Below are 14662 nucleotides of genomic sequence, written 5' to 3' on the forward strand. Positions count from 1 at the left end.
AAGTCAGAATCGATAGCAAGGACTTGGGCAGCCAGACGTCCTCTGCAGTATATGTCAATGAACATCCGACGAAACACGGCAAACAGCTTCTGTTGTCAGCTATACAGAAAAAGAAGGAAATGCGGTGGAAAATTGTTTGGACATCAGGGGGCAATGTCTTTTCACGTAGAAACGAAGGCTCGCCTGTACTGAAAATCAGAAATGCTACACTATAAACGAAAATAAACCCACCTGGGAGTTTTTAACAGGTGATGTCCCCTAAAACCTCCCCTCCTCAAATATTTACTCCAATGTATGGGAGCAAAACAGCGCCATTCCCTCGTTTCACTCCGCTGGCTAGCTGCGGGAGTATTAGGGTGACATGACTCGATTTTACTCCGCTTAAAAATTTTGTTCTCCCGTGAAACTCCGACAGGGAGTTTTAAAAAACTCCCCTCCGCCGAAACAGGTTGGACACGTGGCGCTTCCCATGAGGCTTTGCGCCTCGGCAGCGACCGGGCGAGTTCGGCGGAGTCATCAGTGCTAATGGCTGACGGTTTGTTTACATCTGTGAAGTGTCGTTCCGTGACAGCGTTTCGTCCATTTGTTTCCCGTGTTTCCTTCCAGAAAGTGTTATAGGCATGCCTGAAGCTCACCGTATCTCATCTGCAAGTACGTTACCTCTGATCACTTTGCTGACAGCGATGAATGCAAGAGCAACGTTTTCAAGTGCGGAAAAAGGCTCAGGTATACTTCGAAGCTACTCACTGGCTCGTGATGTCGGCTCAGGTTCTGACTGTTTTCGTGCTGCATGCATGACCCTGGCTTGTGTTCTTCAGTACGTGAAATGCGACTTTTATGTCGTTTTGGGTACATGCTGACAACGTCCGGTGTAATGTTTGAAAGGACCGTGTAGCAATGACAACCGCAGCCACTGTTCGAGCGACGACGTCCGTGCTACTCCCACATGAATGGCGTACCCCAAGTTCGTTACGGTGCTGTGTTGCCAGTGAGAAAGACCACAGTGCGAGCAACTGTTTTTATGTATCTGTGAACGGATATTTTCGCCCGAAGAAAAACGGTAGGACATAAGTATGCGTACTGTAAATAAAGCTTGTTATTGAGCTATGTGAATCGAATTGTTATCGCGCATATAGGTTTTGGTCACGCCGTTGCTTCCGATATTGCATTAACTTACGCTCTTTCCGAGACACTGATTTAGACGCATGCCTGCTGGCTCCGAGTTTAAGGAGTCACTCGACAGATCAGCGATGTAGCTCCTTTTCACAACCGAGAGAGATTGCTTGGACGCAGAGCAAGTAGTGCGGTGTATAAAATGTATGACTGCGCATTTTTCGGTGTTGCGTCGGCTGCTGCGGGTCATGCTCACACGTAATAATTTCTTGCTACGCTACCACTATATCGCAAAAATTAAATTTTGCTATGAAGCACACGCACTTACATTTTTCTTGCTTACTGTAACCAACGCACTACTTTTTGGTCGCGAACACCGGCAGTGTGCGAAGTCGCTTCAGCACTCACAGAATGGCATGATAATTTTGAAATATTACGCCATTAACTTTTTTCTTTCACTATTCTGAATGAACAGTTTTGTGTTGATTAAGGTATTCTGTTAATTTCAGAGAGGCAGATCACGTATGAACGAGCATGTGAGTCGTAATTCTGAAAACAGCATAGCTGCTCCCTAGGCGGTTTCGAGGCACACAGTATCGTGGCTATATACTGGCACCGTTGCATCCTGAGTATCGCGTGTACGTGGGATGTCTTTCAAATTTCTGCATTGGGCGTTTCTGAAATGTTTATGTATGTCATGATATATGTGCTTTCATTGACTTGTTTCGTCGAATTTGACGCGGTCTCGTGTGCGTATTTCCAAATTTGACCAGCAGCCTCTGTATGTAAAGATGTTCGCGCAAACTCACGCGAAGACTCTTTTTATACTCCCGTTGCACCTCGAAAAAACTCCGTCCATAGCAAAGCAACAAATAAAGAAAAGACAGAAAAGAACTCCCATAATTCCACGCAAGAATTCCGCTCGCAGGGAGTAAACATTCTACTCCGATCATACGGAGCATAATAAACTCCGAACCGGGGGGTCGCTAGAGGACAATAATACTCCAGCTCGGAGTTATTTCCGTTTACAGTGTAACGACCTCGATAAGATGACTGCTGAAGCAGGAGGAACTATTGAAAAATAAACACAGTATCTGAACATGCCTAAATTTGACAGACGCTGGCAAGTTTCATGAACACTGTTAGAGCAACGCCTAGCGATGATTATCATGACAGCCATTCCTTGAATAATCTACTTCGGCATGCGCGCAGGCGCACCAAGACCTTTCATCTAAACACACGCAGCATACGCAACAAGACAGACATGGTCCTTGAATACTTGACTCCTTTTCATTTAGTTTTGACTTGCTATTATATTATGAAACATGGCTACCTGTAGGCGACGATCCGCCATACTTTGAAAACTATATTTACAATAGCCTAGTGCGTCCTTTAGGAAGAGAAGGTGGTGTGGCTACTTACGTTAAGCAGTCAATAAAACATGAAGTTATCTCCCAATTTTCTATTATTAACGAAGTTGTAGAGTGTCTTATGATACGCCTAGAAAAAGCATTTGCTGTTGTCGTTTATCGATCACCTTCTGGAACTAAATCTGGATTTGCCAAGTTCATGGAAGACGTGCTGGAATATTTGTGTCACACTGGCTTTCCATTTGTGGTAATGGGCGACGTGAATATCGATATGTTGTCTCAGGATGCATCGTCACGTCAGGTAACAGTACTAGCGAAATCGTTTGCTTGCAAAAATGTTATTTCTAAGGCAACCCGTCTCACTGCGCAGACTGCGACTTTGCTTGATATCTGCTTGAAGAACATACACCCGCCGCATTGCGTTGCTGGATTGCTGGTTGCAGAAGTAAGCGACCATTTACCTATCTTTTGTACCCTTCCTTCTTCCAATGATAGTCGCGAAGCTAATGAAAAAGTGCGGTCACATTAGATCAACGCTAGGACACTTGAAGTGTTCCGGCATCATGTAATTCAAACCGAGCGGAATCACGTGTTCCGGGAAATGGATCCTAACTTGGCATACAACCTATTCATGTCGAAACTGATAAAATGTTATAACGATGCTTTTCAGGTATCTGTAAGGTATGTAAAACGGCAGAAAGTCTGGATAACTATTATCTTACTTAAAAAAAAGAATAGCATGTACCATGAATTCGTAAGGACACGCGACATAAATTTATTTATTGAGTTTAAAAAGTACAGAAACCAGCTAAATGGTGAACTAAGGTGGGCTAAGTTCAAATATTATGAGAATTTATTTTGCAAAATAAGTAATGATCCCAGGAGAATTTGGAACGAGGTTAGAAATCTTTCCGGTCGAATAAAACAAAACCACGTCCCTAGCATTCTAGCTAACTCTAGCGGCCTTGGCTACAGAGAGGTCGCAACTGAAATGAACGATTACTTCGTTACTAGTTGTGGTTACAATGAGATATGTGATGACGATGATCCAAGATTATCGATAAATGACCGTGGTTTACCTAACTCCATAGTTTTGCATTCTATTTCATGTCGTGAGACTGAAGAAATAATAACCAAGATTAAAAACAACTGTGCGGCAGGACATGATAACATCAAACCTATGCCAGTAAAATACGTTGCTGATGTGATATCGCGCGCGCTCTCATACATTATTAAGTTAACTTTCTCTACTGGAGTTTTTCCTGATCAACTGAAAATAGGTCGTGTGTGTCCGGTTTTCAACGGTGGTACTGACAAAGAAATTGCAAATTACCGACCAATATCGGTACCTCCGATACTGTCGAAAGTGTTTGCAAGTGCTATTAATAGCTAGCAGATTACAAATTTTTTTAAGAAGTATAATATCATAAGCGAGGCCCAGTTTGGCTTTCAAGAAGGCAAATCCACCGAGCTTGCATTACTCGATATTAAAAGTGAGATACTAAATTATTTCGAGTCAAAGCTTTACACGATGGGACTGTTTCTAGATTTCCGTAAAGCATTTGATACCGTGTGTCATAGCGTTCTTCTAGAAAAACTTAATAATTACGGCGTCCCTGGTATTGCCAATAGATTACTACAAAATTGCTTGACAGACCGTTACCAATATGTAGTTATTAATCGGGAAACATCCTTGCATGCCAAGGTCAACAAAGGTGTCCCACAAGGATCTATACTCGGTCCACTGTTATTTATAATTTACGTAAATGACCTGTGTCGCACTCCGGATTCTCCTAAAATAATTATGTACGCCGATGACACTAACATTTTTTTACTGGTGCTTAAATTTCTAACCTTGAAGGAAGTGTAAATACCTATTTAAGTAAGCTTTCTTGTTGGCTTAAAATCAAGAAGTTACGGCTAAACGCGAGTAAAACTAACTACCTATTGTTTGCACCTACCAATAAGCCACGGAATATAAGCTTAAATGTTTCATTTGAGGGCCAGACGCTTCAGCAAGTTAAGGTTAAAAAATTTCTGGGCGTATGGTACCAGGAAGACCTGTCTTGGAATGAACACGTAAATAAATTAGCATTAGAATTAAGTAAAATGTTGGTTGTAGGTACAGGTTAAGTCGATTATTACCACTTTGGCTCAAGAAAGCGCTATATTATGCGCTATTCTATTCCAGGCTTAGTTACTGCGTGTTGATTTGGGGCACAACGACAGCACAGAATTATACCACATTACTCACATTACGATACACATTACATTACGATATTACATTACATTACGATATTATGGTCAGCCGCAAGGTTTAGCACGCGTCCGCTATTTACAAAACATTTCATATTCCAAGCTAACCAAATCCAATATCTCAAGCTTTTTCTGCATATCCAAAATAATAAGCTATACCCCACGTACAATTCTTCTAGATGTGTTCAATATTGCCTCCGTACACAAAGTATAAGAACACCAAAAATTAGAACTACCTATGGTCGGCAGCATATTCTGCATCAAATACCCAGACTGCTTAATAAACTTGGCAACATTTTAGAACTACATAAACAAATTTCCAAAAATAGGTTTAATCAAGTTCTTCTTGAAGATTACATTGAATATGTTTAATTACTGTTTAACTGTTGATTACAACCTCCATGTGTATTGACTTTTTTATCTTACTCAATGTACACTGTGTTTTATTTCTTAGCACACAGTGTTTCTTCTTTTTTTTTGCAGCCTGTCACAAAATACGTATGTCGATCTGCTTGTTTTCTTTACTCTGTGATATTTGTTTTTTGTTCTTTAATAACTAGAGACAATTTAGATTGTTCAAAGATTATCTTATGTCTGCTTATGCCTGCTTGCTGAACTGTATCTCGGAGCAAAAGCCTCTGTAAGGCTGTATAGCCTTTTGCTTTTGCTTCGATTTCTGTTGATGTACAGAAAGAAATCAATCAATAAATAAATAACAATAAAAAATAGCACCCACAAATTTTCTCATTTCGTCACTCCATCTAGTCTTCTGCCGTCCTCTACCGCGCTTCCCTTCTCTTGGTACCCGTTCTGTTACCCTAATGATCCAGCGGTTTTCTAATCTGCGCATTACATGACCTGCCCAGCGCCATTTTTTTTCTTCTTATGTCTATTAGAATACCGCCTATGCCCGTTTGCTCTCTGATCCGAACTGCTCTCTTTCTGTCTCTTAAAGTTATGCCTAGCATTCTTCGTTCCATCGCTCTTTGCTCGGTCCTTAACTTGTTCTCAAGCTTCTTTGTCAGCCGCCAAGTCTCTGCGCCGTATGTCTGCACCGGTAAAATGCACTGATTGTATACTTTCTCTTTTAATGGTAGCGATAAGCTCCCATTCAGGAGCTCACGATGTCTGCCGTACGCGATCCAACCCGTTTTTATTTTTCTGAGAATTTACTTCTCATGGTACGGATTCCCTGTGATTAGTTGACCTAAGTAAACGTACTCCTTCACAGACTCTAGAGGCTGACTTGCGATCTTGAACTCTTGTTTCCTTCCCAGGTTGTTTATCATTATCTTTGTCTTCTGCATATTAATCTTCAGCCTCACTCTTACACTATCCCTGTTAAGGTCCTGATTTATTTGTTGTAACTCGTCTGCATTGTTGCTGATTAGAACAATGTCATCGGCAAACCGAAGGATTTTGAGGTATTCGCCGTAGATCTTTACTCCTAAGCCTTCCCACTTTAATAGCTTGAATACTGCTTCTAAGCACACACTGAATAGCATTGGAGAGATTGTGTCTCCTTGTCTGACCCCTTTCTTTATAGGTATCTTTCTGCTTTTCTTGTGTAGAATGAAGGCGGCTGCGGAATGTCTGTAGATATTTTCTAGGATATTTACGTAAGAGGTGTGTACCCTTAATTACGCAATGCCTCTATGACTGCTGGTATCACTACTAAATCTAATTCTTTTTCGTAATCTATGAAAGCCCTATAGAGAGGTTTCTTGTACTCTGCGGATTTCTCGATAACCTGGGTAATAACATGGATGTGATCCATTGTAGAGTAACCTTTCCTGTGGCCAGCCTGCTCCCTTGGTTGACTAAATTCCAGTGTTGTCCTTATTCTATCGGATAATATTTTGGTTAATATTTTACATAATACTGGAAGTAAGCTAATGGGCCTATAATTTTTTAATCCTTTAACGTCGTCCTTTTTTGTAGATTAGTATAATGTTTGCATTCTTCCAGTTTTCTGGGACCCTCGCAGTCGATGACACTTCGTATAGAGAGCCGCCAGTTTTCCTAGCATCGTCTCCTCCATCTTTGAATTAATGTACTGTGATTCCATCCTCTCCTGCCGTTTTTCCCCGTTTCAGGCCTTGCAAGACCTTTCTGACCTCATCTCTAGTTATAGGAGGAGTTCCTGTATACTGCTCGCTATTGTTTTGAATAGAGCACTCCTGAGTCGTCTGGGTACTGTAAAGGTCAGTATATAATTCTTCCGCTGCATTTACTATATCTTCGAGATTGCTAATGATATTACCCTGCTTATCTTTTAGTGCATACATCTTGGTTTGTCCTATGCCAAGTTTCCTTCTCACTGATTTCAGGCTGCGTCCATTTTTTACGGCTTCTTCACTCTTTCTCACGTTATAGTTTTAAATATCACTTATTTTCGCCTTGTTGATCAGTTTTGACAGTTCCGCGAATTCTATCTTATCTCTTATGTTTGAAACTTTCATCCGTTGTCGTTTCTTTATTAGGTCCTTTGTTGCTTGGGAGAGCTTGCCTACTGGTTGCCTTGGTGCCTTTCCTCCCACTTCATTTGCTGCCTCTGAAGCCAGCCTCGTTACGGTTTCAATCATTACCTCTATGTCATCATCATCATCTCTCTGTTCTAAGGCTGCATATTTGTTTGCAACTACCCGCCTAAATTTTTCTGCTTTTACTCTTACTGCCTCTAAGTTGACCTGTTCTTTCTTGACCAATTTTACTCTTTCTCTGTTTAAATTGAGGTGGATCCTGGCCCTCACTAACCTATGATCACTACATTTTACCCTACCTATTACTTGAACATCCTGCGCTATACTGGGATCGGCAGAAAGTATGAAATCAATTTCATTTCTTGGTTCACAATTAGGGCTTTTCCAGGGCCATTTTTTGTTGCTATGTTTCCTGAAAAAGTGTTCATTATATTCAGCATATTCCTTTCTGCGAATTCTACCAACATCTCACCTATAGCGGTTCTAGAATCGACACCGTAGTTGCCAATTGCCTGTTCATCCGCCTGCTTTTTCCCTACTTTTGCATTGAAGTCCCCCATTACTACTGCATACCGCGTTTTCACTTTTCTCATCGCTAATTCAACATCTTCATAAAATTTATCTACTTCCTCATCGTCGTGACTGGACGTTGGAGCCTAGGTTTGTACTATCTTTAATCTATACCTTTTATTGAGTTTGATTACGACTACTGCTACCCTCTCGTTGATGCTGTAGAATTCGTCAATTTTGCCCGCTGTGTCTTTGTGGATTAGGAATCCTACCCCGTACTGCTTCTTATCCGGGAGACCTCTATAGCAGAGGACATGGCCGTTATACAGCAATGTGCAAGCCTCACCAGGTCTTCTAATCTCACTAAGGCCAATAATATCCCAACCAGTGTCTCATAGTTCTTCGAAGAGTCCTGCTAAGCTTGCATCACTCGAGAGGGTTTGGGCGTTAAACGTTGCAAGGTTCAGTTTACATTGGCGGCCTATACATGACACAGAACAGAGAAAGAACTAACCATATTGCTACGTACATTTTTGTTCGGTTTACAGAAATATTCTACGTAAATCTCTGAATAATTTATTCATCACATCTTGGGCATGTTCTTCGTACAGTTTGATGAGGATTGACGGTAAGCGAAATTTGAACATTTGTTTTCCGTAATTTGTGCGGCATACATTAACTTCCCGTTTTTCGGGATTTCATGTACAATACCAAGGACGGTGCGATGTAAGGCCGGCTAAATCGGCTAATGAATTGTGATGCTTATTTCTGACTCGTAATAACGCATCAGTCTATAGGTGCACAAAGAAAGTACACGGATAATGTTAAATATAATAAAAAGTTCTGCTTTGTGCGAATAGTAGGGGTAGTAGGAGCCTCACCTATTATGCGGATAACACGTTTCTGTAAATGCGATAGCTTATCAAAATTTTCAACTGTTGTAGTTGCCCAGACTAGAGCGCCATAATTCATGATCGAGGAAAACAGGGAATTGTAGAGTAGTATAGTGACTGAAATGGGAAAAGATGAACAATAGCGACTCAAACATCCAGCCGTGCGCGAAAACTTCTGCACAAGGTAAGCAACGTGGTCGTCCCACGACATATTCTCTGTGAAAATCATTCCCAGAGTTTCAAATGACGAACGAATTCAATTGCAGTGTTATTAATTACGAAGGGCGGAATATCAAAAACTTTTTAACGTGGGTGAAAGATCGCTACCGAAGTCTTATTAACGTTAATTTTTAGGTCATTTTCATTTGCCCTGGTGTTTATTAGTCCCAATGCCCTATACTCTCGTTCAGCTAAATTGATGCTTAACTGTCCAGAGAAAAACACACTTGTGTCGTCGGCGTATAAAATATATTCAGCAGATTTGTCTACATTAACTATATCATTAATATAAGTTAAAAACAAGGTCCCTAAAATTCTCTCCTGAAGAACAGCTGAAGTTACTTGTTTTATGCTGAGCAATGTCTATGAATGCCGGCACATTGTGTCCGATGTTGTAAATGAAAAATTAGTAAAGAAAGCACTTTGCTCCGAAAGCCATAGTATTCAAGCTTCTGAATGAAGGTGTGGTAGCTGATGAGGTCGAAAGCTTTCCTGAAATCTAAGAAATGCCTAACGCCATATTTTTCGTTTCGGAATTGTGTAGTATCGGCTCCTTTTGAGCAAGTAAGGCTAAATCGGTGGATTAATTTTTTTGGAAGCCATACTGCGCAGTAGTAATCACTTTGTGCTTGTCAGAAAAAGCCATCAAGCATTGAAGGATCAAGTTTTCGAATCCTTTGGGAAAGACGGGGAGAATGGAAATCGGACGATAATTTGACACATCATCTTTTCTGCCTTTTCTCTGGATTACGGTTACTCTTGCGGTTTGCATGTTACGCGGAAACACGGCTAACGGCAGGCAGGCGTTGAATATATGCGTCAAAACGGGCGAAATTAGATCAATGGCGTGTTTAATTCGTGTGATTTGAAGGCCATAAGCATCTTCCGTCTTACTGTTGCTGAGCGACACAAACACAGCAGTAACTTCCTCATTAGTGACAGCTTTTAAAAACATAGTGTGACCGCTACTTAGCTCCATGCAGCAGTAATTAGTAGTTTTGCTTTGCGTCTGTGCCACGAAAAGGAAGCAATTATTAAACGCATCGGAAAGGTCGAGCCCGGTTAATTCTACATCATTTATACTTACTTTTGAGGCAGTTTCGGGTGACTGCCTGGTTAGAAAATGCAGTACCTTCCAGCCGTGCCGAGGTTGCCCTGCCGACGAATTAAAAAAATATTTGTGCGGTAATGCCTCTTGGCGTTACGCAATTCTTTATTTACGAAAATTCGGTATTTTTTATACCTTTTTATTGTGTCAAAGTTCCTAGTTTGCAAAAGATTGGCGTCTTGCTGATTGGCGATCTTGCTTTTTAATAACCCTCAGCATGTTAGATGTAACCCATAGGGTTTGCGAGCTTTTTTAGGTTGTGGAAACAAGTGGAAAACAGTCATGGTAGGCCCAAGTCATTTTTTTCCATTGGCTTATCATACACTTCTTCAGGGTTGCTCAATTCAAGATCATCGACCCAACTCAAGCTGTCTAAACTATCGCGAAACGCCGACAGCGCGTCTGGATTGATTGCGCGGTAATGGAAATGATCTTTCTGAGTGTTTGTTTGTGTTAATGATGTGCTCAGCGGAGAATAACATCGGAAGGGGATCACTTAGCGCGCCATGGATGACCCCATATTTCACATAAGATGTACCAATGTTGGGGATGAAGTGGTCTAATAGTCTGTGACGTTTGTGCTATTCGTGTGGGTGACGATATAACATTCTTACACAGGTGAGTGTTTCACAGTATTTCTAGGTTTAATTTTACGTTGTTATTAGCCAGCCAGTTTATATTGAGGTCCCTAGCAAGAATTAAGTGACATTTGTTGTCGTTTTCAAAGTCCAGAATGGAGTCCAAAAATGAAAAAAACAATACTGGCTAGTATCTCCATAGGGTGGATCATAACGAACACAAAATATGGTGGAACTCGACCTTAACGTCAGTGTTTTGTAATCTGGCATGACAACACTGAATTGTGACCGCAGTTCGCAGTTCAGATTGTTTGAAGTCATGACAGAGCACAAACGCCACCGCCGTACGCCACCGCGGCGGTGGTCAGTACGATTCATGTAATAGGATCGGTATCCAGGCATGCGAAACACCTCTCGCTTCAACGCGAACTAAGCGACCTAGAACACGGCGCACATGAAGCTATGAGGCCTCTGTACACGTAGACTCTGGCCCCATCGCATGTAGCTTTCAATACAGGGTCCGCGCGGCCGCGCTAGAGAAGACGCGGGGCTTCGTATGTGTGACGAAAAATATGCTACAAGATTTGTTTACCGTTGCCACTCTGCTCTATATGAAATTCCCGTGTCATGCGTCATTGCTGGAGTGCCCAAACTGGCCGCGGTACGAAAGATCGTCTCGTAGAACGTCCCAATTAAATAAAGGGAAGTGTAGTCAGCCACATAGCCGCACATTGCTCCCAATGTGGTTGCGAGGCGTTACTTCACCAGTGCAGTGTAGTAAGGTGTTATCGTGACCAGCGTGCAGGGGAAATAAAGGCAGCTTTCTGCATCGACATCAAACGGACACTCGCGTGAGCGTGCCGTGGATATTGCTTCTCATCAAGCAAATCGCCTCGCACGTTGATGATTATCCTGATTTAGTGATTTCGGAGATCTTGATATTAAATATCCTGCCCTAGTTCTTGGCCATTTATGTTACCTTGTTTCGGCTCACCTTTTTTCATTCACGAGCCTGCGTGTATTTTCTGTGTGCGCAACAAAATATTATTTGATATTGAGCAGTTGGTACATTTCCTTCTGTGTGTCCCATTTTTCTTCTTTTATTGCTTTGCTTGCGCAGTTACTCGCTTTTTGATGCAAGCTGCGAAGGCTGTTCCACAATTTTACGGTAAGAGTAAAACAAAAGCATTGTTCGCGTTCACGTTCGCGCGTACAAGTGAATAGTTTATGCAAGGGCCATTGCATACTTCATTGTCCAGCTGTCCACTCCTTTGCGAGACCAAATATCACGGACAGTAGAGTCGCAATGCGTGCAGCCCGCACTGAAAGAAGATATGCATATGGAGAATTGCTGTGGCGGCGATTCGGCGAAATAGGTCAATACATGGCGATGACCTGTTTCCATTTTTTTTTGCCTCGCCTTCGACGAAGAGCTCCTCGCACCGTAGTTCCAAATATATCCAACCTATATATGCCTTGGCCCCGCAGTCGTGCAGCAGTGGCGTCGGTGGTATAGTGGTTAGCATAGCTGCCTTCCAAGCAGTTGACCCGGGTTCGATTCCCGGCCGACGCACGCTTTCTTTTTGTTCCTAAATTTGATTTTTTTTACGTTTTATTATTTTCGTGGAAGTTAAGCAGCATCAGTAACTAGAGATCACCGGGGTTATACACCGGTAGTGCAGTGAGCGTTTTGTCGTTTTTCTAGGTGTGGCGCGGTAGTGCTGCAGTACTGTCGTGAATGCAGCTTTTCGCGCACAAGACAAGGACAAAGAAGCGGCTAAGACACACTAGCGAATTGAACGGGCGCTGCAAACGGCACTAGCGCTAAAGGTCAGAGTAGCCGATTGGAGACGAGGAACGTGCAGCAATGAGCCCAAAGTATTAGAAATAAAGTTTTCTAAGCTAACTATTTGGGCATGTTGGTAGGACATAAATGCAGCTTCTTGCGTTCAGGACGAGGACCAAGAAGAAGCCGAGACACACGAGCGCAGCATTCATGTCCGACCAACATGCCCAAACAGTCACCTTAGCGAACTTGTATTGTAGTATTGAGCGCTCAAATGAATATTTAAATTCTCTGGATTGAGGTGCCAAAACCACGATCTGATTATGAGGCACGCCGTAGTCGAGGACTACGAATTATATTTTACATTGACTAAATGAACCGCATTCCATGATTTTGTCAGTCATCCAGTCTTCCCATACTGCAGACTAGCTCGCTGTCACGGTAAACAGCAGGGGAGTTCTCGTCACCGACGCGTGCAGAGGTAGAGGGCTCTCCACGGGCTGCGACAGCGGCCGACGCCAGCCGTGATAACTCGTCCTTCTTCGTACCCAAGGACAACCGTGTTGTTCTGACCCCTCTGCCCTCCGGAAACGGACTCCCTTGTCATCCTGCACTGCGACATTGCAGGATGGCCTTATAGGATCGATGGTTTCCGCAAGCCCTTAAAGGACGCGAATGTCATACAGCCGGTGAGCGGAATTGGCACCCATCCCTCATGTCACATGTCTGGCTGATAAGGGGACAAGTACGAATTGTCTGTCAGCCAGGACGCTATTCTTATAGCTCAGCTATTTTCGCCTAATTTCTGTCTATATCACGGGGGAGCCACCATGGGATGCCGCACGCATGCAACTTGACGTCCCCGCGCCTCTACTGGTGATGGCGACTTCAGCATCATTGCTTTGGCGAGCTGACAAAATATTTGACTATGTTTTACGTTCTAATAACGAAAGAAAGAAAGAAGGTGGTGGCTGCGTCTAGGAAGCGGACTGGCCTCCAGAGCGATACCGACCGCGACAATACCAGTGTCTAGTCGCTCTGCAGTGAGGACTTCTCCGATGACGACTTCTGAGGAGCCGTAAGGCGAACCAAAGAGACACTAGGGCCTACCTGTTTGCAAGCACGTCGACTGTGGGACCAACTCCGAATACTTCCGTCAGTACGATTCTATTTGTACCAGAACTCGCTATTGACAACCTGAGGCGACTCAACGGACAGTCTGTCTCGGTGCTTCTTGAAGCAGTGACACCAAATGAAGTCGCGGACGTCAGAGTCAACATACGAAAAAATGCCTTAGCCATTGAGGTTGTATACATGAGACGGCGCTGCGAACCTTTAGCAAACTTACGGAGCTTGGCGGCGTGAAGGTCCGCTCACATATTCCTCTGGACAGTGACACCACTACTGGTGTCATCTACGATGTAGACGTCTCGATCTCCAACGCTGACTTGCCTATTCTAGTGAAACCGCCGTTGATGGCTTCACCATAATAGGCCACTTTAGGCACTCCGCGCCACCAATTGTCAGAAGGCCACTCCAATGCCGCGATTACATGAGGCGGGGACACGTGAGCGCTGTGTGCGGGAAGACGAGACTTTTCTCGCGCTGCACAGAGCTCCACGTTTCAGGCTCCTGTACAGCCACGGTTCTGAAATGCCCCAATTGCATTTGGTCCTACGATGCTACCTGTAAGGACTGTCCCAAAATGAAGAAGGAAAGGGAAGTCTCGAAGCTGAGGGCGAGAGACCATTCGTCTCGTCGGGAAGCTGTTGCGGTCCTTATAAAACGACACTCCCGATGCTGTCGGACGTCAAGGAACAGATATGCCTCCTTGAAGAGCCCGCCACATCCTACAACTCTTCCTCCTCTGCCCCCTAAGCCTGGCGGAGTCGAGTCTAAGATCATGCCGCACAATACCAATACTGAAGCTTGGCCGGCGCTACCAAGGCAACAGCCCCGCCACAGCTGAAGCCACAGCCGAAGAACCTGCCGGGGCCAGAGCCTATGGCTCACCTGAAGCCGCAGTTGAAGTCACAGTTGAAGCCACAGCCAGAGCTACAGCCAGATTCACGACCGATACCACAGCCGATACTACAGTCACATCAGAGGAATTATCCGAAGGAGACCAGCAAGTGATTGTGATGCTTCGGTCCCTCATAAATACCATTCGTCTAATTTTCAGAAAGTTGCATACTCTATCAGCGCGAAGGGCAGTGCAAGTACTGGGTGCTCTTAATCCAGTGCATGCAACTCTCGAGTAAGCCCCATAGCTCACCCACAGCCTCCTAATCGCCCAAGTACCACTGGCCCTTTGGTCGTCCCAGATGTGATCAACGGAGATCACTA

At 43.5% G+C, this 14662-nt stretch overlaps 1 non-coding gene across 1 annotated transcript; it reads left to right on the forward strand.

Moving 5' to 3' along the window:
• Positions 1-12031: 12031 nt before the first annotated feature.
• TRNAG-UCC (transfer RNA glycine (anticodon UCC)) lies at positions 12032-12103 on the forward strand. Its single transcript has one exon. It is a non-coding gene; the product is annotated as a tRNA-Gly (tRNA).
• Positions 12104-14662: the final 2559 nt, after the last annotated feature.

Source organism: Dermacentor variabilis, chromosome 11 (genome assembly GCF_050947875.1).
Source record: "Dermacentor variabilis isolate Ectoservices chromosome 11, ASM5094787v1, whole genome shotgun sequence".
In the NCBI taxonomy this organism is placed as follows: Eukaryota; Metazoa; Arthropoda; class Arachnida; order Ixodida; family Ixodidae; genus Dermacentor; species Dermacentor variabilis.